At 39.9% G+C, this 24,805-nt stretch overlaps 1 protein-coding gene across 3 annotated transcripts in view; it reads right to left on the bottom strand.

The window, feature by feature from the left end:
- Positions 1–24,805, bottom strand: part of FRYL (FRY like transcription coactivator) — a 262,440-nt gene that overhangs the window by 236,618 nt on the left and 1,017 nt on the right. The window lies entirely within an intron of this gene.

A 24,805-nucleotide genomic window follows, 5' to 3' on the forward strand; every position in this document is an offset into this window, starting at 1 on the left:
AAAAAAAAAAAAAAAAAAAAAAAACAAAAAAAAAAAAACATAATATTACAAGATCCATATGAGGAAAACTACAAAATTCTGGTGAACAAAATCACAGAACAAAATAAATGGAGAGACAATCCATGTTCATGAACAGGAAGACTCAATATTGTCAAGTCAATTCTTTCCAATTTAATCTGTGGATCCAATGAAATCCCAATGAAAATCCCAGTATGTTATCAACAAACTGACTCTAAAGTTTATACAAAGAGACAAAAGACTCAGAATAGCCAGCATTATATTGGAGGAGAACAAAGTTGGAAGACTGACACTATCTGACTTCAAGACTTAAAATAAACCTATAATAATCAAGACAGTATAATATTGGGGAAAAAAACAGACAACAGATCAATGGAACAGGATATAGAATCTAGAAACAGACTCACATAAACACAGCCAAACTGATCTTTGACAAGGACAAAAGTAATACAATGGTGCAAACATGGTGTTTAACACAAATGGGGCTGAAACAAATGGACATAGACATGCAAAAAAAAAAAAGAATCCAGACACAGATCTTGCACCCTTCACAAAAATTAACTCAAAAAGGAACATGGACCTGAATGTGAATGCAAAACTATAAAACTAGAAAATAACAAAAAGCAAAAGCCAAGATGACCTGAGGTATGGAGATGACTTTTTAAATACCAAAGGCACAATCCATGAAAGAAATACTTGACAACTGACATCATTAAGATGAAAAACCTACCGTGCAAAAGACAGTGTCAAGAGAATGAGAAACCAAGCCACAGACTGGGAAAAAAATATTTAGGGGAAAAAAAGCACCTAATAAAAGACTGTTATCCAAAATACACAAAGAAAACTTAAAACTGAATAGGAAAACAATTTGATGAAAAAATGGGCCAAAGACCTTAACAGACACCTAACCAAAGAAGATATGCATACTGCAAATAAGCATATGAAAAGCCACTCCACATCATAGGTCATCAGGGAAATGCAAATTAAAATGAGCTGTAGCTGCTGTACATCTATTAGAATGGCCAAAATCCAGAACAACTGACAACCCCAAATGCTGGGAGGGATGGGAAGGAACGAGAACTCTTACTCATTGCAGGTGGGAACACAAAATGGAATCACCACTTTATGGAAGACAGTTCAGAGATTTCTTAGAAAACTAAGCACATGCTTACCATATGACACTGCAATTGTGCTCCCTGGTATTTACAGGAATTGAAAACATGCCCACACAAAAACCTGCACACAGATGTTTAACACAGCTTTTCTCATAATTGCCAAAACTTGGAAGCCACGAGGCTGTTCCTCAGTAGATGAATGGATAAACTATGGTCTATCCAGACAACTGGAACATCACTCAGTGCTAAGAAGAAATGAGCCATCAAGCCAGGAAATAGGAGCCTTAAAATACATAATGCTAAGTGAGAGAAGCAACTCTGAAAAGGCTACCCAGTGAATGATTTCAACTACAGGTTACTCTGCAAAAGGCAAAACTATGAAGGCAGTAAGAAGATGACTGGTTGCCAGTGGCTTACAGGAAGGCGATGAACAGGCAAAGCACAGAGGGTTTTAGGGCAGTGAAAGTACTCAGTATGTTATAACGATGGATACGTATCATCATACACTGACCCAATCCATAGAATATACAACACAAAAAGTGAACCTTCATGTAAACTGGGGACTTTGAGTAATTATGATGTGACAATGTGGGTTCAACACCTCTAACAAATGTACCACTCTGGTGGGGGATGTTGATGATGGGGGAAGAGTATACGGGAATAGGAGCCGGTGGTAGATAGGAAATGTCTACATTGTCAATTTTGCTGTGAATCTGAAACTGCTCAAAAAAAAAAAAAAAAAGGCTTTGTAAAGAATAATGTCTAGGGGTGCCTGGGTGGCTCAGTCAGTTGAGCGTCCCACTTCGGCTCAGGTCATGATCTCACGGTTCGTGGGTTCAAGCCCCGCGTCGGGCTCTGTGCTGACAGCTCAGAGCCTGGAGCCTGATTCAGATTCTGTGTCTCCCTCTCTCCCTGCCCCTCTCCCCCCTCAAAAATAAACATTAAAAAAATTTTTTAAAGAAGAATGTCTATGAAAAATAAAGATTTAAAAAAACATTTTAGTGGGGATGAAAAACCTCTTGCCTTATCTGATCAGGCTCTGATTCCAGTTGTCCCCATATATCCTACAAAACAGGTTTTCAGTTTGGGTTGCCATTAAAACAGAAAAATAATATTGTTTGGAAAGTTTTTCAAATGACGTACGTATTGCTATATCAAAGATAATGCTAGAATTTCAACTGATCATAAACGGCTCCTTCCATTGAAATTAACTTTTGAGGGGCATCTGGGTGGCTCAGTCAGTTGAGCATCCAACTCGTGATTTCAGCTCAGGTCATGATCCCAAGGTTATGGGATCAAACTCTCCATAGGCTAGCATGCAGCCTGCTTAAGATTCCCTCTCACTGTCTCTCTGCCCCTCCCCTGCTCATGCTCAAGCTTGTTCAAAAAAAAAAAAAAAAAGTTTAAATTAACTGTTGAAAATAAAGTTTAACTTCTTTTATCAAAAAAATTATCTTTTTTCCTGGATGTAGCAAATAATTTTACAGAAAAATGAGACAGAAATCACTGCAAAGACTGGTTTTCTATGGCCTGGGAAGGAACTCAATTTACAATACAAGGGGCGTAAAAAATGTAAAGTATGGGTTTATAAGCATTTTTCTAGTAAGAGGTCCACAGGTGTTTCAAAGACAACCATGACCCACATAAGACTGAGAATGGCAAGTTCTTAGGTGTAAGTTAAATCAAGACATTCACCCACTATTTAATACTGAGGGATCTACTACCTTCATTTATGAAAACTTCCCTGACTTCTATCCTGTGTATACAGCTCCTTTCCATAGACATAAAAAGAAAATGATTGCCACTGAAGTATTCAGAAAAGTGCTAGGGAACATCAGAAGTGTTCATTATTAAATACAAAAAAACACCCAGAAGTCAATTAAACCACTCCAAAACTTTTTTTTTTTTTGAGAGGAAAAGAGAGAGAGAGCGTGAGCGCACAAGCATTGAGGAGAGGCCGTTGGAAAGAGAGAAACTTTTTTTTTTAAGTTTATGTGAGAGAGTGAGCAGCTTGAGTGCATGCATGTGGAGCAGGGGGAGGAGTGGAGAGAACCCCAAGCAGACTCCTGCTGCCAGTGCAGAGCCCTACAACGGGATCCAACTCACAGACTGTGAGATCACCACCTGACCTGAAATCAAGAGATGGGCACTTAACCAACTGAGCCTGGGCCACCCAGGGGCCCCTGGAGAAAGAGAATCAAGCAGGTTTCAGGCCCATGACAGGGCCCACAGGGCTCAATCTCACAACTGTGAGATCATGACCTAACCCAAAATCAAGAGTCCAGCGTTTAACCAACTTGGCTGCCCAGGCGTCCCCCTCCCCATTTTTTTTTTTTTAAAGGATACGTTCACATCTGGTTGACAAGATCCTGGAAAATAACTGGGCCACATATGTTAAGACTATTAAAATGTCCATAACCTCTAACCCAAAGAAGAATTTACCAAATAACCCAAAAGCAGGTTTAAAATTGTGTATGCAGAACCATGCTTAACTGTAGTGCATCAGTCAAAAGCTCAGGTTCCAAAGACGACCTCTGGGGATTCACTTAGAAGTTACGCGACACGAGATAAGCTTCTTAACCTCTCTGTTTCCATGATTATTAAAAAAAAAAAAAAAAAAAAAAAAAAGAGAGAGAGAGAATGGAGAGCTTGGGTGGCTCTTTTTTACTGATTGATTTTGGGGGTGCAGATAAGAGTCTGATTGAATTATTGTGAATCTTCCATGAATTTTTAAGGAAATAAATATTTCTGTTCAGTAATGACGCTAAAGCAATCAAAGAGAACAACTGTTTACGATACCGTCAAATTCTTCTGTTTCCCTTCTTTTTGTATACCAGGTCTCTCAAATTCTCAGAAATGTTTACTAAAATCTTTTTGCATTTCTAAAAATTTTCTGTGACACATTTAGTGTCTATGTTGTTTGGCATACACAGTATTGTACATATTCTAATTTCCTTAAAACCTACACTTCTTATCACAACATAATGTTATTCTTTATGCTAATTTAGTGTTTGCGTGGGGGGGGCTGTTTATTTAGAGAGAGAGGGGGAGAGAATTCTGGGTGGGCTCTTTCACTGTAGGCACAGGGCCCAAAGAGGGGCTCGAGCTCACAAATTTCAAAATCATGACCTGAGCCAAACCAGGAGCTGGTCCCTCAACCAAGTGAGCTACCCAGGCACCCCTATACTACCTAGTGTTTTTCATTTAAATTCCCTGTGTCTAATGTTTTTTCTATTCACAGAATATTGTATTCATGTGCTCATCCACATATATTAAAACTTTATTCACTTTGCTTTAAAAAAAAACTGAGCACGTTAAAAAAAAAAAATGCCCAGCACACAGTAAGCCCTCTGTAAAGGTGTGCTCACTTATTTAAAAATACTAAGCATCAACTAGGTGTTAGGTACTGTGCTAGGTGGCTGGGATAAGTCAGTGAGGAATAGGTCAATGAGGAATGCTGCTCTCTTAGAGCTTTCCTGCCACCAGTGGGAGATGACAAACTACATATAATAAGCAAATTATGGAGCTCCTCCTGGGTGGCTCAGTTGGTTGAGCATCTGATTTCGGCTCAGGTCACGATCTCATGTTCATGAGTTCGAGCCCTGTGTAGGGCTCTGTGCTGACAACTCAGAGCCTGGAGACTGCTTCGGATTCTGTGTGTGTGTGTGTGTGTGTGTGTGTGTGTGTGTGTGTGTGTCTGTCTCTTGCTCTCTCTCTCTGCTCCTCCACCATTCACATTCTGTCTCTCCCTTTCTTAAAAGAGAAAGAAAGAGAGAGACAGAGAGAGAGAGACAGACAGACAGAAAGAAAGAAAGAAAGAAAGAAAGAAAGAAAGAAAGAAAGAAAGAAAGAAAGAAAAAGAAGAAAAAATATTATGGAGTGTGAAAAGGTGAAAGTAGATATTAAAAAAAAAACCACATGGAACTTGAAGCACTGTGCATGGTAGGAGTTGCAATTTTTCAGTGGAATGCAGCTCAGTGAAAAGGTGACATCTGAGCAAAGAACTGAAGAGTCAGCCAGGTGAATATCAGGAGTAAGGCGGGGGAGCCAACACAAAGGCCCTAAGGCAGAAACACGCCTGGCACATCAGAGCGAGAACAAAGGAGATCAGAGCGGAGGAGCAGGGGCAGGAGCAGCAGGCGCAAAGGATCAGGGAGGTAGAAGACACGGGATCAGACAGGCCTCCAGACAAACATGCCTTCGTGAGCTGGGAGCCACTGCAGGGTCTGCCGAAGAGTAACGGGATCCTCATACGCGTTAAAGGGGCGCTCTGGCTACTGTGCTGACAGTGAGCACAGGGGAGAAGCACGGGAGCAAGAGACCCCTCGGTGACAGGCTATTTGCGACTAAAGTGTTAGAAAAACCCTGGCTTTCAGCATGAGAAATTGCTCTTGGATTCGGTTAACAGTCTAGCTCTGTTCCCCAGGAAACCATGAATGTCAGAAACCACAGAATGTCAGCTGTGTTACTAGGCAACACGGCTTATGGTAAAAATGACCCATTGGTAAACTGCTGGGGCCAGAGAGGGACTATAAATACCTGGAGAGTGGCTGTGACTTTGGACTTGTCTCAGTGTGGTAACTCCTGTAATAGAGCACGTACCCTGTGGGGATCCTAGAAACCATGCTCACGGTAGTCACACAAGGTAATGGCTTTTGTGAACATGCAGCTCCTTAGACAGGTGAGCTACCTACTTCCTCATGGGAGCCTCATTACTCACACCGAGCTTCACCCAGAAGGAGGGGCACAGGGAGTAGTGCTGGCTGTTCTTTTTTCTTCTTGAAAAAAATAACATTAAAAGTAAACTCTCGGGCCACTGTAGACTTGAACTCACAACCCCGAGATCAAGAGTCACACGTTCTACCAAGTGAGCCACCCCAGGCTGTTCTCTTTCTGCACCGCTACAAAGACCCCCCAAAAATAACCCTGGAAAGCTGGATTGCCTGTCCCATATGCTCATAAGCGAATGTGAGGTCAATATGGACTGCCACAGGTCACAGGTCTAGTTGAGCCCTACTAAAATTCCCTGGATAGGCACTGCTCTGTTGCAGTAACGTAGGCAAGAAACAGCAGTAGTATGGACCAGGATGGCAATGGTATAAGTAGGAACAAGTAGTAAACGTAAATGTAACTTGAAGGAGGAGCTCATAGGATCTTCCAATGAACAAAACGTGGGATGTGAAAGAGTAAAGTTAGGGATAGCACCAAAAATTCTGGCCTTGGCAACTGGAAAGATGGAGTGGAAAATTGGGATAGGAGAAAGGACTGGAGATCTGCAGTTCAATTTTAGACAATTTTGAGTGGAGAATCATTCTCAACTCACTTTCTCTTCTGTGACCCAAGATGGTTGTAGCAGCTCCAAGTCATCATGAGCTCGTATAACAATGACGAAGAGAAGGGCTGTACCTTCATATACTGAAGGAAACTTGACCTCCAACAGACTTTTCTTATGGGTCACTATCCCGAAACCAATCATGAGCAAGGGGAATGGAACTAACACAATCCTCTTTAGGCTGAGCCACGTTCACAAACTGCTACCTTTGGAATGGAGATGGGGGGGGGGGAAGGGGTACAGTCACTAAATACCTGAACAAAATTAGGCTTCTATTTCCAAGGAAAGAGACTTACAAGTGCAGTGTCTGTCAAAGGTATTGGAAGAACCATCCACATCAATGTTGAAATCACCCGGAACAAAAGATTAGTAATAAAGAACACGTACAAAATAAGACAGGGAGCCAGGCGGTAAGTGAAAGGAAGTGACCTACCTTCTGCTCCATGAAAAAAGCATCTAGACGAATCCTGTGAAATTATACAACCAAGAAAAGATTCTAAATGATTTGAGGAAAAAAACAAAAATGAAGACTCTGACTAAAATCAGAAACTCTCAATTGCAGAAGAGAGAGCAATGTCTCAGAAATTTCTAAAGTGAAATAATTGTGACCTAGATTTTTATATTCAAATGATCCATCAAGTAAGAAAGCAGAAAAAAAGGCACTTTCAGACATGTAAGGGCATTACTTGAAGGTATTCTCCAGCATTGAGGATGAAAACCAATAAAGTAGATGCGAGAACACAAGAAATGGTGGAAATGATCCAAGAATGAAATGAAAAGACGTCCCAGGACAGCAGCTGTGCAGCAGGACTAGACAATAATTCATCCTATTAAAACAGAAAATTAGTGAACTCCATGAAAAGAAGAAAGGAGTGGACTCCATTCAAAAGATACAATAACTAAGAAGCTGGTTTAATGACAGGAATGCATATGTTTCTTTTCTCAACAGAAAAAAGAAAATTATGCAATGGAAAATTCCAGCAAAATGCTGACTGTTTACCCAGTTTTCCTCCCTTACTGCTTCATAAAGAAACCTAATTGTTTTTTCTTTTCCTTTGTAAGATTATATCAGGTGAGAAACACATCACTGGAGAAGGTAGCCTCTCCCCCAGACCCAAGGGATAAAGTCCCTATAGATCTAAACAAAGCCTGGAAATCCCATTCTCCTCTGCTAGCAATTGGCATGAGCAACTACTCCTGTCCCACGGTGGAGAAGCGATTCATTGCAGGCCAATGAGACATACAGGAAAATCATCTGGGGAGCTTCTTGAAAGATTTTCCAAGATGAGGGGCACCTAGGTGTCTCAGTCGGTTAAGCGTCTGACTTCAGCTCAGGTCACGATCTTACGCTTTGTGGGTTCGAGCCCTGCATTGGGCTCTGTGCTGACAGCTAGCTCAGAGCCTAGAGCCTGTTTCGGATTCTCTGTCTCCTTCTCTCTGACCCTCCCCTGTTCATGCTGTCTCTGTCTCTGTCTGTCTCTCTCTCTCTCTCAGAAATAAATAAAAACATTTTTAAAAAATTTTTAAAGATTTTCCAAGATGAAAAGAGACCTGATGGGGAGAAAATTTGAGATAAGGGATGTTATCAGGCAACTGGTAACTTTGAATACAGACTGTATATTAGATGACAGTACTGTATAATGGAGGACAAGCAGAAGCACCTCCCACATGCAACGACTCCCCACCGAGGTGAGAAGTAGGGTCATGCTGTTCGCTTCATCAGAGTTGGCTTCAGCTGGCCAAGAGGAGATCTCGGTGTTCTCTGGACAGCTCAAGCTCATCACTGAGAAAGGCAAGGCACAGGCCAAGCCATTTTTACCCAACACGGAACTGTGCTAACGGACAATCCTGACTCCACATCTGCTCCTTCTGCTGGCAGACAAGCCATCCAATCTGACAGCTCCACTTGCTCACCTCTTTTACATCTGTGCAACCCTAGTCTGGCCTCAGCATCCGCTTCCGAGCAAACTCAAATGTTAAATTTCCTGAATTTAATCATCGTTCCAGGATCACATGAGGAAGTCCTTTCCTTGGGTGATACACAGTAAAGAGTCATGATCTCTACAATTTTCTGTCCAAAGATTCCCCAAAAAACAACAACTATAGATCTATAGACAAAGATAAAGGAACAAGCAAATATAGCAAAATGTTTATAACAGATGAATCAAGGTAAAAGTTAGGCAACAGTTCACATTACTCTTCTCAAAATTGTATGAGTTTTTCAATTTTTCTAAAATAGGTTTTAAGAATGGGGAAGATCCAAAAGAAGTGGCATCCATTCTATCCCTTTCTCTCTGCCTTTTAGGAAGTGAGACAAGGATCCTTGGGGCAGTGGCAACCACCACCAATAAAAGAAAGGTCAAGACAGTCAGCTGGGTCACGTGTGGTGGGATATTCCGCACAATGAGGCCAAAAGAACTAAAGTGAAACACCAGGAAAAACAAAAAAGTGAGTCAGGAAAGTCATGGTTCTGGGGTGCTTGGCTGGCTCAGTTGGTAGAGTTAATGTGACTCCTGATCTTAAGATCGGGAGTTGGAGCCCAATGTTGGGTATAGAGAGAGATTACTTAAGAAAAATTAAAATTCATAAAAACTTTTTCATTAAAAAAAAAAAGGACATGATTTCAAGCAACTAATGGATTACGGGAAGAGAATCCACTTGTCTTTGATCCTAGGAACATCATCCTTCTCTTGGCATGGGGTCGTGATACTGGCACGGAGAGAAGGAAATGTCACCGTAATTATTTCATCACTCTGCAATGGATATTTGCATAACAATTAAGGGACTTCAGACCAATATAAAAACAAAGCACCAAAGCCTTCATTACTATGGTTGGAGAACAGAACTTAAATGTTCTTCACCTTGTCAGCGACCGAGCCTTTTAAGGCTCAGCTGACAGAGGCTAGAAGGAGGAGTGAGGGAGAGCAAAAGGGGAAAGGACAAACAGTGGAAAAGAGCAGGATTTTAATTCTGATTCACTTAAGACTAGAAATCTCTAAGCATCTTCCACTTAACTCATTTTTAACAGTTTTTATTGAGATATAATTCACATACCATAAAACACGCCAGTTCATCACTTTTAGTCTTTTTATTGCTGAGTTATTAGAGTTCTTTATAGATTTTAGATACAAGTCCCTTATTAGACAGAAATTGCAAATATTTTCTCCCATTTGGTGGGTTATCTTTTTACTTTCTTGACGGTGTCCTTTGAGGCATGGAAGTTCTTAATTTTGATAAAGTCCAACTTATCTATTTTATTCTTTGTTGCTTGTGCAGTCAGGGTCCTATCTAAGAAGGCTTTGCCTAGCCAAGGTCTGTAAGATTTATTCATACTTTTACAAATTTTATCATTTCTGCAGTTGCATATAGGCCTATGATCCATTTTTAGTTCATCGGGATGTAAGATGTGAAAAGGAAGCAGTTCAAATTCCTTCTTTTGCATGTAAATCTCTGGGTGTCTCAGCATAATTTGCTGAAAAGACTATTCTTTCCCTACTGAATTTTCTTGGCACATTTGTTTTAAAAAAAAAAATCTATTGATCATAGGGTTTTATTTCTGGATTCTCAATACGATTCAGTTGATTTATACGTACTGACACTTTAAGGTGAAATCTAGGGAACGTAAGTAACCATTTTAAAGCATATAGCTTAATACCACACAGTACCTTCAGTGTTTTACAACACCTCTAATCTAGTCCCAAAACATTTTCATCATCCCATATCCATCAAATAGTCCCTCTTCATTCCCCATGACCCTGGCAGCCACTAGCCTAATTTTCATCCATATGAACTTAACGGTCATGGACATTTTGTTATCAGTGAAATCACATGTGATCGTCTGTGTCCGGCTTTTTTCACTTAGCATGTTTTTGCGATTCATGTGCTCTGTAGCATTTATCAGTACTTCGTGGATATGGCTGAATAATATTCTATTGAGTGGATATGGCACATTTTGGTTATCCATTCATTAGTTGATGTACATCTGGGTTGTTTCTACCTTCTTACTAATGTAAATTGCTATGTAAGTACAGAACTACTATAAATATTCATGTTCAAGTATTCATTTGAATACCTGTTTTCAATTCTTTTGGGTACATATGTAGGAGTAGACTATCTGGTTCAAATCATAATTCTAGATTTAACTGTTTGAAAAACCACCAAACTGTTTTCCACAGCAGCTGCGCCATTCGACATTTCTACCGGCAATGTACAAGGGTTCCGATTTCTGCACAGCCTCACCAACATGTGTGTTTTTGTTTTCTGATTCATTCAAATGTGACAGCCGTAACTCAACATAATACTCTGAGTGTTGTCTGAACGGTACAGAATAAAGTAAGACTAACGCCTTTCCTCTTCTGAACCTCCTCATCCTCTTGGTCCAGACTAGGAGTCTATGCAGCCTTTCTCGTAGCCCCATTACATTTTATATCCATATGGAGCTTATTACAGTAATTAAAATACCTAAGTTGTTTTGTATTCAACCACATCTCTCTCACTCCCATAATTATGCAGATGTTTTCTCAACTCCTTTACAGGACTTCATATCAAACTCCATCATGGTAGCCTTGGCCCACCACTTCAGTCAGAAATATTTTTACAAATTAACGCTAAAAAATTCATTTCACCCAAAAAAATGTGATAAGCATAGCATCAACATTTTTATTCACATTACAAAAATATGGACAGTAGCCTTCAGCAACAGAAATCTTTCTCCAGTTGTCATGAATTTGCTATTCACTCATTTTTAGAGGTCCTACTCAACCAATCATATTTCCACCTGATTTTATGGTCATCCAGCCCACATTCTTCCACTTGTCAACAGAGAAATGTTGCAGAATGTCTGGCTGAAAGTCCCGGATACTGTATCCTCTGCATTCTCCTGACCCACAGCCTAATAATCCTACCTAAAAAGAAGTCTGGTTTGGGGCACCTGAGTGGCTCAGTCACTAAAGGCTCCGAATCTTGGTTTCAGCTCAGGTCATGATCTCATGGTTTGTTCTGAGTTCGAGCCCCACATTGGGCTCTCTGCTGTCAGCACAGAGTCCACTTCGGATCCTGTCTCCCTCTCTCTCTGCCCCTTCCACATGTGTGCACTCTCTCGCTCCCAAAAATATACACTTTACAAAAAAAAAAAAAAACACCTAGGGTTTATCTAACATAATTGTCTGTAGTGAGCCCATATATTACTTTCCTTTACAAATATAATCACAGTCAATGTTTTTAGTGCATAAGACACAATGAACTTAGATTAGGTCATACTACATTCCAAATCTTATTTTGAGTTTTAGATAGCAACATCAGACTTAATACAATGAAAACGCAAGATGTATCTCGTGTTATACTTGAGATTATCAAGACAAATGTGTTGTCAATTTACTGTCATTTAGGTTTATACGTTTTTTTAATTCTACAAGAGTCTCTTCTCAACCACAAAAATTCATTAGGAAAATAACATTTTCCACCCACCCCCTCCCCAAAATTAGTAAACTTTAATAAGTCTTTTGTTTCTAGGGGCGTCTGACTTCGGCTCTTCTAGGGGCATCTGACTTCGGCTCAGGTCATGATCTCACTCACTTTTGAGTTCGAGCCCCGCGTCATGCTCTGTGCTGACAGCTCAGAGCCTGGAGACTGCTTCGGATTCTGTGTCTCCCTCTCTCTCTGCCTCTCCCCTGCTCACGCTGTCTGTCTTTCTCTCAAAAATAAACAAACACTGGGGTGCCTGGGTGGCTCAGTCAGTTAAGCATCCGACTTCGGCTCAGGACATGACCTCACAGTTTGTGGGTTTAAGCCCCGCATCAGGCTCTGTGCTGACTGCTAGCTCAGAGTCTGGAGCCTGCTTCAGATTCTGTGTCTCCCTCTCTCTGACCCTCCCCTGCTCTTGCTCTCGCGCTCTCTCTCTCTCTCTCTCTCTCTCTCAGAAATAAATAAAACATTAAAAAATAAGCTTTTTTTAAAAAAAGTCATCTTGTGCTTCTAGTAAGAGATTTTATTGAAACCAGTTTCCCTAATTCCTTTACGAGCATATTCCTCGCTCAAAAATCTTTTATAAAGCCTTCTTAGGTTGCTCCAGTCTAAAACAGCATCCCCTACTCTGCCCTCTACTACTATCCTTACCACTCACTTCAACATCTGATGTTTGGTATTTACTGCTTGTTAACAGTAAAATCACCAAACAGCTGATTTTTAAGAGAGAAAGACCATGTCTATTTAACTAATATTTATTAAGCAAGCACTACGTCAGTTTCTGCAGTGCCATCAATTGCTGCGGTGACAAATTATCACAAACTCAGTAGCTTCAAATAATACAAATTCATTATCTTACAGTTCTGGAAGTCACAAGTCCGAAACAGGTCTCACTGGGAAAGAGCCCAAGCGTTGGCAGAGCTGGGTTCCTTTCTGGAAGGTCTAACTAAGGATGATCCATTTTCTTGCCTTTACCGGTTTACAGACACTGCCCGCATTCCTTGGCTCCCAGGCCCCTTTTATCTTCAAAGCCGCCGGTGGACGTTTGGTTCCTTCTCATGATGCTCTCTCTCTGGTCCTGACTCTTCTGTATCCTGCTTCTCTTAAAAGACCCTCGTGATTACATTCGGCTCACCAGATAACCGAGGAAACTTCCTTTCAAAATTAGCTGATTAGCAACCTCAATTCCACCTGAAGCCTAAATCCCCTTCAGCTGTATAATACACAACTTCCTCGGGTTCCGGAGATTAAGATGTGGAGGGAGGCCATTATTCTGCCTGCCACAAGCACCATGCTGGGTGCTTTGTTTATATCTTTTCATTTAATCCCTACAACAACTCTCTTTTATACAAGAAGAATCTGAGGCTACCCCACTTTGAGACCTTATAAGAGATACCCCTTAATAGTATACGATACTGGTGGAACTGAACCAGTAGAACCAGGATTCAGAATGCACAGCCTCCTTGGTCTGATCCTAACGCGTGTGTGTATGTGTGTGTGTGTGTGTGTGTGTGTGTGTGTGTGTCAGGGTGAAGGGAAAAAGGCTTTTCCTTCTCCCATCAACCAAAACCATCTCTCCTTTCATCGTTTGAAATCTCTGTGCGTGATTTTTTTTTTAAAAGGTTTTTAAATCTCTACACACCATGCCTCATTCAATTTAGGCTCTGGTGTATGCGATGAGGTCATACAGTAGTATGTTAAGAAGTAAGGCTACACTGGGTGTTATATGAAAGTGATGAATCACTAAATTCCATTCCTGAAAAACATATATATTGATTTAAAAAAAGAAATAAGGCTAAAATTATTTCATCTGTAGATTCCTTCCTAAATTGTATAATTTTAGGTTCCAGATTTGAACATGTAAATTATTTTCATAACTAATTCAAGCACTCAGATAAATTCCCCAAGGTATAATATACTGGATGAGAGATTACCAACATTTTAATGTCTTGATACATAACCCATTATTTTTCAGGATCCCATCATACATATAAGAATGGGCCCTTTTTGAAAAGGATGATTGCAATATAATTGACTTCCAGGTATCTCTCCTCATTTACTAATGAACTCTTATGATGTTCCTTCGCTCTCCCCTAAACACTTGGGTAACAATCTTCTTTCCACGTCCTAAAAAGTCTCCAGACATAGGATGGAGATCAGAGAAATGGTCTGTGATTGACAGCAAAAGCCTTGGTGTTACATGTTTGGCAAATGTCTTAATTGAACTTTTATCTCTAGAGCAGCCACCTTTATTTTTAGATTTATTTATTTTTGACAGAGAAAGCACACGCAGGGAAGGGGCAGGAGAGGGGGACTGAAGATCTGAAGCGGACTCCTGTACTGACAGCGGCGAGCTGGGTTCAGGAGGCCGTGAGATCATGACCTGAGCCAAAGTCGGATGCTCAACCGACTGAGCCACCCAGGCCCCCTGATCCTTATCTTTTCAGATCATGGCCTCTGCTTTGAAATCTGATAAACTTATGAACCTCTTCCCACTAGAAAACTGCATATGAACTCATACTCAAAATTGCTCATACAACTTTATCACATTTTAAATCTATTGCCATCACAGACCATATAAAACTAATCTTTACAAGGATATCTGTATGTCTCATTTTTGGCTGAGTGCCAAAATTTGCTATACCTAGGAATAAAAACCTAAAATATGAAATAAAACAAACCAAACTTTAATTATTTTTAACAAAAAGACAAAGTAGTGATGACGAAAGTAGTGATGACTGCTGGCCATTGAGCCTCTGGCACCAAAACCTGGTTCTAAGGGAAAACCACCTCTTTTACATTATTCTCCAGGGAGAGCTGGGAAAACGTGGGTGTTAGAGAAGGCAGCTCAAGTCCCAACAATAAGGAAAAATAATGTTAACTGAATTTAGTGAGTATTTCCCAAAACAATAACATTTTATACTTGTAAATTTATAAATAGGAAAGATACGGTTTTAAGTAAGCTCTACACCCAATGTAGGGCTTGAACTCACCACCCCAAGATCAAGAGTAACGTGCTCTACTGACTGAGCCAGCCAGGTGCCACTAAAGAAAGATGTGGTTTTAGAAACTGAGAAATATTAAGATATGTTTAAATATTTGAGAGAAAAAGAAAAGCATCTCAGACCTACAATGTTCAAAATGTATTAAGCTCAAAGTGGGGTACACATGCCGGTCAGAGACAGGGTGATCATGCCGCAGGGGTGAAAAGAAAATACTGTAATATGTGTTATCTTTCAGTCCGTGAAATTGACACCAGCAGTGTCCGCTGTTCCTGCATCAGGCTGCCGCCTCCTCGTGGCATTTACATGAGGAATGCCAGTTACCACAGACTGGGTCACTTGACCTCCAGTCCTACCTCCAGGCAATCTGAAAGGCACCTTTGCTAGTAGCTTGGGGAGCAAGCACGGTTGGGGAAATACGAGATCTGTCTACAGCATCATTCCAGCGTCCAGGCTCCAGCTTCCTGGACAGCAAGGAGCCGAGAGGCAGGAGCAGTGGAGCAGAAGCTTCGTGACCGGACTTCCTAATACTGACTTGATGCACCCGGTCTGTCCCGCAGTTTCCAGAGCAGCTTTATTCCTAATAGCCAAAAACTGGAAACAGCTTGTAAGTTCCTCCACAGATGAACTGTCAAACGAACTGGGTACTGTGGTAGAACCACACAGTGACTACTACTCAGCAATAAAAAGAAATGAACTACTGATACATGGGACAACTTGGATGGTCAGGGCACTGTGCTGATTGCAAAAGTCAACCTCAAAAAGATACATACAGTACAATTCCATTTATATAACATTCTCAAAATGACACAGTTATAGACAGGGAACAAATTAGCTGTTGCCAGTAAACAGGGAAGGGGGGCGGGGAGGGAGGGGCCTTTAAGCTAAATGAAGGAGTTTCTTAGCAGTGATGGAACAGCACTGAATCTTGGTAGTAGTGGTGGTTAAATGAATCTAGACATGAAACGCTACTAATTGCACAAAACTACACACACACACGTACACGTGAATAAGTGCATTAAAAAATATGGAAACTGAATATGGCTACTTCACAGTATTATATCAATGTCAGTTTCCTGATTTAATGTTATATTAATACGTTACGTAAGATACGATAACCAGGGGAGCTGAATGAAGGTTACACAGGACTACCTGCCTGTCTTCACAACTTCCCATGAGTCTGTAATTATTTCAAAATAAAAGGGGTTTTTTAAGTGGCGGTATTCAATCATGCTTGTTTTTAAAATTATTAATATTTTAACTGGAATCGAAAACATAAAAATAATACATTTTAAGTAGTTCTATGATGTTTGTTGTCTTTATCTCATTTCTGTTAGGGTCTCACTATGTGCAATATATGTAGCATATAGTTTACAACAAACGGACACATTGAGAATGCAGACACAATTTTTATATTGCTGGGGTGTGACAGAAAAACTTGCAGACCTCTATTATAGAAGCCACAAATGTCTAAGATTCTGTCTGTCCCTTAAAGGTTTTATTTAGGGAAGCATACACAAGAACAGAAAAGACACCAGACTGAGAATCAAAAAGAACTCTATTCTATCTAAACCTGCAGTGTAAACAAGTCACAATCTGACTGTCATCTACAAAATGTAAGAGCATTCCCAAGGACACGCCAGCTCTGAAAACACTGTAAGTCCACGAGTTCTACAACAGGAAAAAATGAAGCAACCATACAGAAATGTGTGACAAAAACTCTAAGCAATATTTACTGAAAGTATACTAAAGCTTCAGAACTGTCAGAATATTAAATACAAGACACAGTCTAAGTTACCATTAACACAAACACCAAAAAAGACACCACCAGAGACAATTTTACCTTAAAGAAAATAGGTTACCAGAAGATCCAGGACATAGAGATATCCAGATGATAGGCAAACGCAGCCTCCCAGTTCTTGAAGGCCTCTAATTACTGTTCTTGGAATTATATTAGGTCTGTACTGCAACAAACAATATACCAGTGCATTCAAGTATACTGATGTCCAAGCTTGGGAGTCGCAATGGGGATCAAGAAGTAGAAGATCAAGACATCCAAGAAAGTTTTCCTCTTTTCCACCCACTTAACTAATTATCCACCATCCACTTGAGTTAGACTTAATATGCCAGATTGTTAAGAGGACCATTAATCAGGGAACGCCAAACATCCACAAGGTAACTATACCACCCTGTGATGCAACCTGCCATCCAGAAACATCATCTACCTGAAACAGAATCCAAAACCAAGGAAGGAGCAAGAGTCGCCTACGCAGTAAAAGCCGATGGAACAAGGTCCTCCCACTAAAGCTCCATGTTCCTTTGTCTCCTTATTCAAAATCTTCTATCATTTTTATCCACCATTCAACAAGTGTAGTTACAGGCTCTACTCATAGCACACGAAAACTATCAAATTAGAAAGGCAAGGAAAGTACGAGAAGCAGGTTATCATGAGGGCAAAAAGACACAGCTAACAGTAAAGCAATAAGCAAGTCAATCCCCAACCAGACGTGATTTAGAAAGGAACAGACCAACAAATGAATGAAATACGGTGGTCTACGCACTGCTGCCCGAGGAAACGAACAGCTGGAGGCTCTTCTGCAAATAAATCATTATGAGCTCAGGGCACCCAAGACTCATGAAAGGAACCACCAAAGTGGTGTTTCGTTTTGTCTGTCTTTTTTAATTTTTTTTAACGTTTATTTATTTCTGAGACAGAGACAGACAGAGCATGAGCTGGGGAGGGGCAGAGAGAGAGGAAGACACAGAATCTGAATCAGGCTCCAGGCTCTGAGCTGTCAACATAGAGTGACGTGAGGCTCAAACCCATGGACCATGAGATCATGACCTGAGCTGAAGCCGGACGCTTAACCGACTGAGCCACCCAGGCGCCCAAAAGTGGTGTTTGTATAACCAGTATTACAGACAACATAACCCATCCTAAGTTTTTAAATGGAGAAACAAAAACTGAAAATTGTATTTAAATTATCCTCCCAGCATTAGTTACCATTAAACCAAATTACATCACATCTGAATTTTACCATGAAATATATAACAAAACTCAGAACAGAACAGAACAAGAAATCCTGAGAAGTTGAAATATTATGTTGCAATTCATTCAGGCAACAAAGCATACGTGTGAATATTTTATGACCTAAAAAGTGAGGCTGCATTACAGTGAGTGAACAAATTAATATCCCTTTCTCATTAGCTCCCAGGCACCCTTTAATAAATAAAACAATCAGAACACACTTCAACCTCTCTGAAGTATGGATGCTCTGAAATAAGAGTGTATCTTACAATTGCTGTCACCCAATACTAGGATGTCGTTGATGAAAATCTTAACTCCTAGAAAGGTCAAGAAAGCAAGCACCATCAAAGTGTCTTAGGTCTGATCAAAAATGGTCATTCAAAACAATGTTGTTGTTTTTATAGTTTATTGTCAAGTTGGTTTCCATATAACACCCAGTGCTCATCAAAATAATCTTAAAATGATAGGGACACCTGGCTGGCTCAGTCAGTCAAGCATCCAACTTTAGCTCAGGTTATGATCTCATAGTTTGTGAGTTTAAGCCCTACGTCACTCTATGCTGACAGATCAGAGCCTGGAGCCTACTTCAGATTCTTTGTCTCCCTCGCTCTCTGCCCCTCCCCCACCGATTTATTTTCTCTCTCTCTCTCAAAAATGAAGAACATTCAAAAAAACAAATTATCAGAAGCCTGTAAAGCTATAATTGAGGAGATAATTACAGAAAATTCTCAAAAATAAATTGCATCCATTTACCTTAAAATATAGTACACTAGGTACTTACCACATTACTTACCACTCAATAAATTTAGCTACTATTACTATTACAAGATGGTAAATAAGGACTAGGAAAGCCAATTTGAAAATATCTATGATCACAGTGATCGGGCAATCAATAAGCATTATTAACTACTTATAAGGTCACCAGCACTGTGCAGGGAAAATACAAGTTCACTGCCATGAAGCTATACAGCACTAGTTTAGATTAAATAAATGGTGACTAGCATAGTATCAGTACAACATTTTAAACCAATCAGGTAAGCATCACATCACATTCAGCATGATCAGAACTTGCTAAGTACTTTCAACTTCTTTTAGAGTACTGTCCTTTAGTACCAGCAGGCAGAACTTGAAACATAAATTGTTTACTTGTGGGGAGTCACCAAATGATTAAATGAATATAAAAAACTGTCACCAAAATGAATCTTGTGATTTTGATAGGGGAAAAAAAAAATCTCTTTTCCCATAACTCCTCTGGCTTAGGTCGAATAAGGACTTTAGATAAACTGCCGATTAAAATCTTTCTAAACTTGGAGCTACACTCATCATGAAGAACCCTCTCTACTCCTAGGATTTACACACACTGAAAGAGATCAATTTATACAGGAATGCACATTTATTAAAATGTTAGCTGACACATATATGAAATGTCCTGACAGACAAATGCATAGAGATGGAAGATAGACCAGTGGTTACAGAGGGCTGATGAGAGGGAGGCGGGGCTGGTGACAAGGTGATGAAAAACTTCTAAAACTGATTGTGGTAGTGGTTTACAACTCTGGAATATACTAAAAGCCACTGAACTGTACACTTTAAATAGGTGAATTATATGGTATGTAAATTACTAGACCTCGGTAGAGCTGTTATTTTAAAACAATTTATTTTTTTTAACATTTTATTTATTTTTGAGAGACACAGTGCAATCAAGGGGAAGGGCAGAGACAGAGACACACAGAATCTGAAGCAGGCTCCAGGCTCTGAGCTGTCAGCACAGATCCCAACACAGGGCTCGAACCCACTAACTGCAAGATCGTGACCTGAGCCAAAGTTGGACGCTTAACCGAATGAGCCACTCAGGTGCCCCTAAAACAAAATCTTAAAAGATCTTATTTTTAAGCAATCTCCACACCCAATGCAGAGCTCGAACTCACAATCCTGAGATCAAGAGTTGCATGCTCCACCCACTGAGGCAGCCAGGCACTTTTGTTATTTTAAAATTTTAACTCCTGGGGTGCCTGGGGGGCTCAGGCAGCTAAGCCTCAGACTCCTGATTTGGCTCAGGTCATGATCTCATGGTTTGTGTAATCAAGCCCCATATGTGGCTCTGCACTAACAGAGCCTGCTTGAGATTCTCTCTCCACTCCTCCCCCATGAGCAGGCATGTATGTTCTCTCTCTCTTTCAAAATACATAAGTAAAAGCTTTAAAAAAAAAAAAAAAGTGCAGCCCCTTTAAACAATCCAATCCTTTCCCCACAAATACAAACATCAAGCAAAGACACTGGGGGGGTGGGAGGGCAACACATTCTATGAAAGTTAAAAATAATTCACACGTTACTTTCATACAAGTGATTTTTCAAAATGATTATTTTTTATAACAAAAAATCCTGATAAAGCCATCTACTGATTATAGCATTTTGATTTTAAAAGAGTGTTACCACTCTGTGAGCTACCAATTATCTGCCAGGATATAGATGTAATCTCATTATGATGGTAGTATTCTTTTTTTTTATGGTGGTCTTTGAAATGGATGATCCCTGTAGGATATAAGGAAAGATATAGATGTTTGTAGAATTTCTTTTTTTTTCTTATTTTATTTTAGGGGGCAGGTATTAGTGGGAGAGAGAGGTGGGGACCTGGGGAAGGGGGCGGGGGGAGAGGATCTTAAGAAGCTCCATGGGATCATCAGGGCTTGATCCCATGACCCTGGGATCATGACCTGAGCCGAAATCAAGAGTCGGACACTCAACCAACTGAGCCCCCCATGCACCCCCATGTTTGCAAAATTTCTAAAATATTCTTTCCCACAAGAACAGGGTTTAAAATTTAAAAAAAATTCTAGAGCTCACAGATTTATTTTAACAGTCTCCATGGACCCCAGCACCCTGTGGAAGACCAGATTTGTTTGCTAGCATACTTTGGAAGAAGCTATGCAGGAAAAGAACATGAGAATAATAAATTCATCTAGGTGTGTCCTTGGTTTACACTAGTTTTAATCCTCATTTACCACTCTGCCTATTTAACGATCCTACTCAGAGGAGCTCACAATTTTGGTAGAAACAGACTTAATCTTATCTTCAGTGCTAGGCATGGTACGCAAAGTAGGTGCAAGTCTCAAAACTTTGCTGAAGGAATGGAGATTTCTCAGTTGACTGATTGGGCCAACTGACTGCTTACAGCTGGGTTTTCTATTAAGGAAGCTTTGGAAACCCTTGGTCCCCTGGAGGCTAGCTTAAAGAAACACCTAAAACAATAGAATCTTATCACCCAATTCATCAGTCCAAATTGTAGCTCCTTTTTCCTTTTTTTAAAGTTACTTATTTGTTGGGGGTGGGGGGGAATCCCAAGCAGGCTCTGCTCAGCACAGAGCCCAATGTGGGGCCCAAATCCACAAACTCTGAAATCATGATCTGAGCCAAAATCAAGAATCAGACCCTTAACCAACTGAGCCACCCAGGTGTCCCTGTAGCTCCCTTCACAGAATGAGCAACATAAGGTATGAATACAACCTGGATATGTGATTTGATTATGAAGAAATGGCTTCCCACATTCCTCCCTGGGCTTCTACAAGGGGTGCCTGTTGGCAATCTCAAAGCAATTTTTAATGCTCTCTAGAGATTAAAAGAATCAAGAAATGAAAGAGATTAAGTTCAGGAGGATGTACTCCAAAAATATTTTCTTTTATTTTTTTAATGTTTTCATTCATTTTTCGAGAGAAACAGAACATGAGCAGGGGAGGGGCAGAGAGCGAGGAAGACACAATCCAAAGCAGGCTCCAGGCTCCAAGCTGTCAACACAGAGCCCAACGAGGGGCTCGAACCCACCAACCTCAAGATCATGACCTGAGCTAAAGGTGGCTGCTTGACTGACTGAGCCACCCAGGAGCCCCTGTGCTCCAAAAATATTTTAGGGTGAAGGCAGGTAAATTGTTCAGTTTTTGAAATGTTTTGAACACAAAGGCATAGTGCTAGCCCTGTATCTCAAGAAAAAGTAGAAGAGCCAGACAGAAGTGAGCCCAGAGAATGTGATAATAAATAAGTGTGTAAGAACTGATTCTCTTTCTCCATTCCCAATAAACACAACTTACTAATTAAACTTTCAAATATGACAGTTTATGGCAAGTTCTACAAGAAGGTAATAAAAGACAGGGAAAAACCTGGAAGAATAAACACCAAGCCATTACCAATAGTTATAATGTGATCATGGAAGCGCATGGGGGGCATTTTCAATTCCCAAACTGTACTTTTCTTTCCTATCAATATTTTACACTAGCACGTGAAGCATTGGTGGTAAGGGGAATATGGCTCTACCTCTCAACGCACATAGACACTTTCTCCAAACAGAACAATTTGAACTTCTTTAGAGCTTATGGTTTTCTTCAGAATACTGATGGGATAACAAAAATGCTCAAGTACCTTAGGAAACTGTTAAAAAAAAAAGACGGGGAACTCCAACCTTTGTTAATGGTCTCTTACCAAAGTCTACAATCTAATGAAGAAAATACAATCATACCCATACTTAAGTCAGAGCAAGGCTTGTGCTATAAAAGGTTCCATAAGCGCAAGAGGAAAGAGCATCACTTATGATCAGAAGAGCTTGCAGCCAAGGTGACATCTGAGCTGGGTTGGATGGATGATCCCTCTAGTGAGGGAACAACAGTTGAAATTCAGAGCACATGCTCTGCCCCAAAAACATATTTTATAGATAAAAATAGTTCAAGTAGAGAACGTATACCCAGCCAACCCCCAAACATACTTTATCTTTTAAAATTTCTTTAAAAATATAAAACCTGCTATATAAAGCAATGAAAATGTTCCCATCTCACCTAGATTTCTTCTATGATACCACTATTCCTTTACCATTTGGGCACAAGTCCTGTGTCTCGGTCACTTTGCACCTGTTACTGGGCTGAGATATGCACTTTTTCCTATGGGCAATAATGTTGCATCTTCCCATTAAACTGTTTACCTTTGAGAGCAATGACTGTCATCCATTTCTACTTTATCTTTCCATAATATTCTCTAAATAAATGGATACTCAACAGATATTACTGATGGGTTAAACCTAGCGCTATTAATTGTGACAATTAGCTATCTCTGTCACAAGAGAGGTCTGTGGAATAGATATTACAATTAAATTACATTTTTTTTTGTATAAAGAACAAAAAGCATCCTAGATGCTTCCCCTAGACACTGAACTAATCGCTGTGCCTTGGTATAACTTGTTGAGGAAAGGTGCTTATTAAAAAAAAAAAAAATAAGTCTCTGAAGCAGCCTTTACAGAACACTATCTCATTGTCATAAAGTCCTAACATATTTACTATGACACAGTGACTGTGCACAAAAATGAAGGATAGCCCTAGTTCCCAAGGATCTCAAGGGGCAGTTCACAAACTCAAGAAGTATCTTGGGAATGTTTTCGAGTAAGACAATGTGTTTAAAACAATACGAAAAGCACACAGAAAAAAAAATGTTTTCCAGGAAGCATAGCCTAGATATTTCAAAGATAATTCTTTCTGACTGTGCTCTTTTACAAGTTCAGAAATTCTCTCCTCTATTGTTTAAGCTGGAAAACAAAGATAGAAATGTGGAAACTTGTTTTAATCTTCTACTTAAAACATTAGGAGACAGAAAGGAAGATTATGCCTGCAACCTTGCCTGACATCCTTATCACAGAAGAGGATCAAAGGGGAGGGGGGAGAGGAATACAGGTGTAGTAACAACGCAAGATACTATCAAGATTACTAGAAAAGAACATGTTTTTGTGTGTCTGCACTTCCTAAATTCTGTGGGAAGAATAAAGTACTTCTGCAACATTATTATCTGAAATTGGCTTTCAGTTTCCCCGGAATAGTTTCTCCTTTCTTGTTATTGCCCAGACTGTGAAATGATAACGCTCCACACCACTGAAAGTTACTAGACAGTGAGTTAATCAAGGAACACTTTGGGAAGTTGTTAGTACTGCATTAAAAAAAAAAAAAATCGCTGGGCCAGGCGTTCCACCAAAACTCACTCTTCCAGAGAAGTAATTTTACAAAATAACTCAGAATGGAAGAAAAGAGAGGATGGAATGCTATTTTTGATCATGTGTAGCAAAAAAAAAAAAAAAAGACTACAGAATAACACACCCACTGCTACTTTGTTTATAGGCTTGTAACTTGCACATGCAAGTACTCTACAAAGTACTGCTCAAGAAGAAACTGTCAAAAATGAATGCTTATGAAAACATTCCTTTTCTAAATAAGATCTCTAACAAGGGATGTGCTGTTTCTAAATGATTTCTCTTGCAAGTATTGACAAGTAGAGCACAGCAATAATGCTCAGAATGAAAAAAATCTTACACTTGTTTTATGAACAGTGAAAGTTGGTATAACTAATTATAAGGCATAGAGGTTCTGTAGGAGAAATTAACTCCATGTCTGATACTTGTTAGGCAGAACGCTACTTTACAAAACTAACTTCATTTCTTAAAAAAGGTATTTTTTTTCCTAATCTTATAGACCGTAGTAACCTCGTGGGTTGGTTTTGTTGTGTGGGGTTTTTTTTCTTCTAAAAAAAAAAAAAAGCAAAGTAAATCGAGGTAACTTTCCGAGGTTCAGAGGTTATGGCAAATTCAGCTCTATGTAGAGCTGTTAACCGTCATCAAAAAGCTCCCTTTTTTGTTGTTGTTTTCCTATTATCTTGGCCTGAGATAATGCTCCGTATAACTGCAAATCCACGAGAAAAGCGATTTTCGGAGCCGGGGAAAGAAACTGGGATGGGAGGAAAAACCGACAGCACGCAAGAACCATCTCGCCCTAGAAATCAAGAGTCTCTGACCAAAGAACCTGCTGCCGGAAGACACAACTTCCAT

The sequence above is a fragment of the Hyaena hyaena genome, unplaced genomic scaffold (assembly GCF_003009895.1).
Source record: "Hyaena hyaena isolate Hyena2069 unplaced genomic scaffold, ASM300989v1 scaffold_187, whole genome shotgun sequence".
NCBI classification, from domain to species: domain Eukaryota; kingdom Metazoa; phylum Chordata; class Mammalia; order Carnivora; family Hyaenidae; genus Hyaena; species Hyaena hyaena.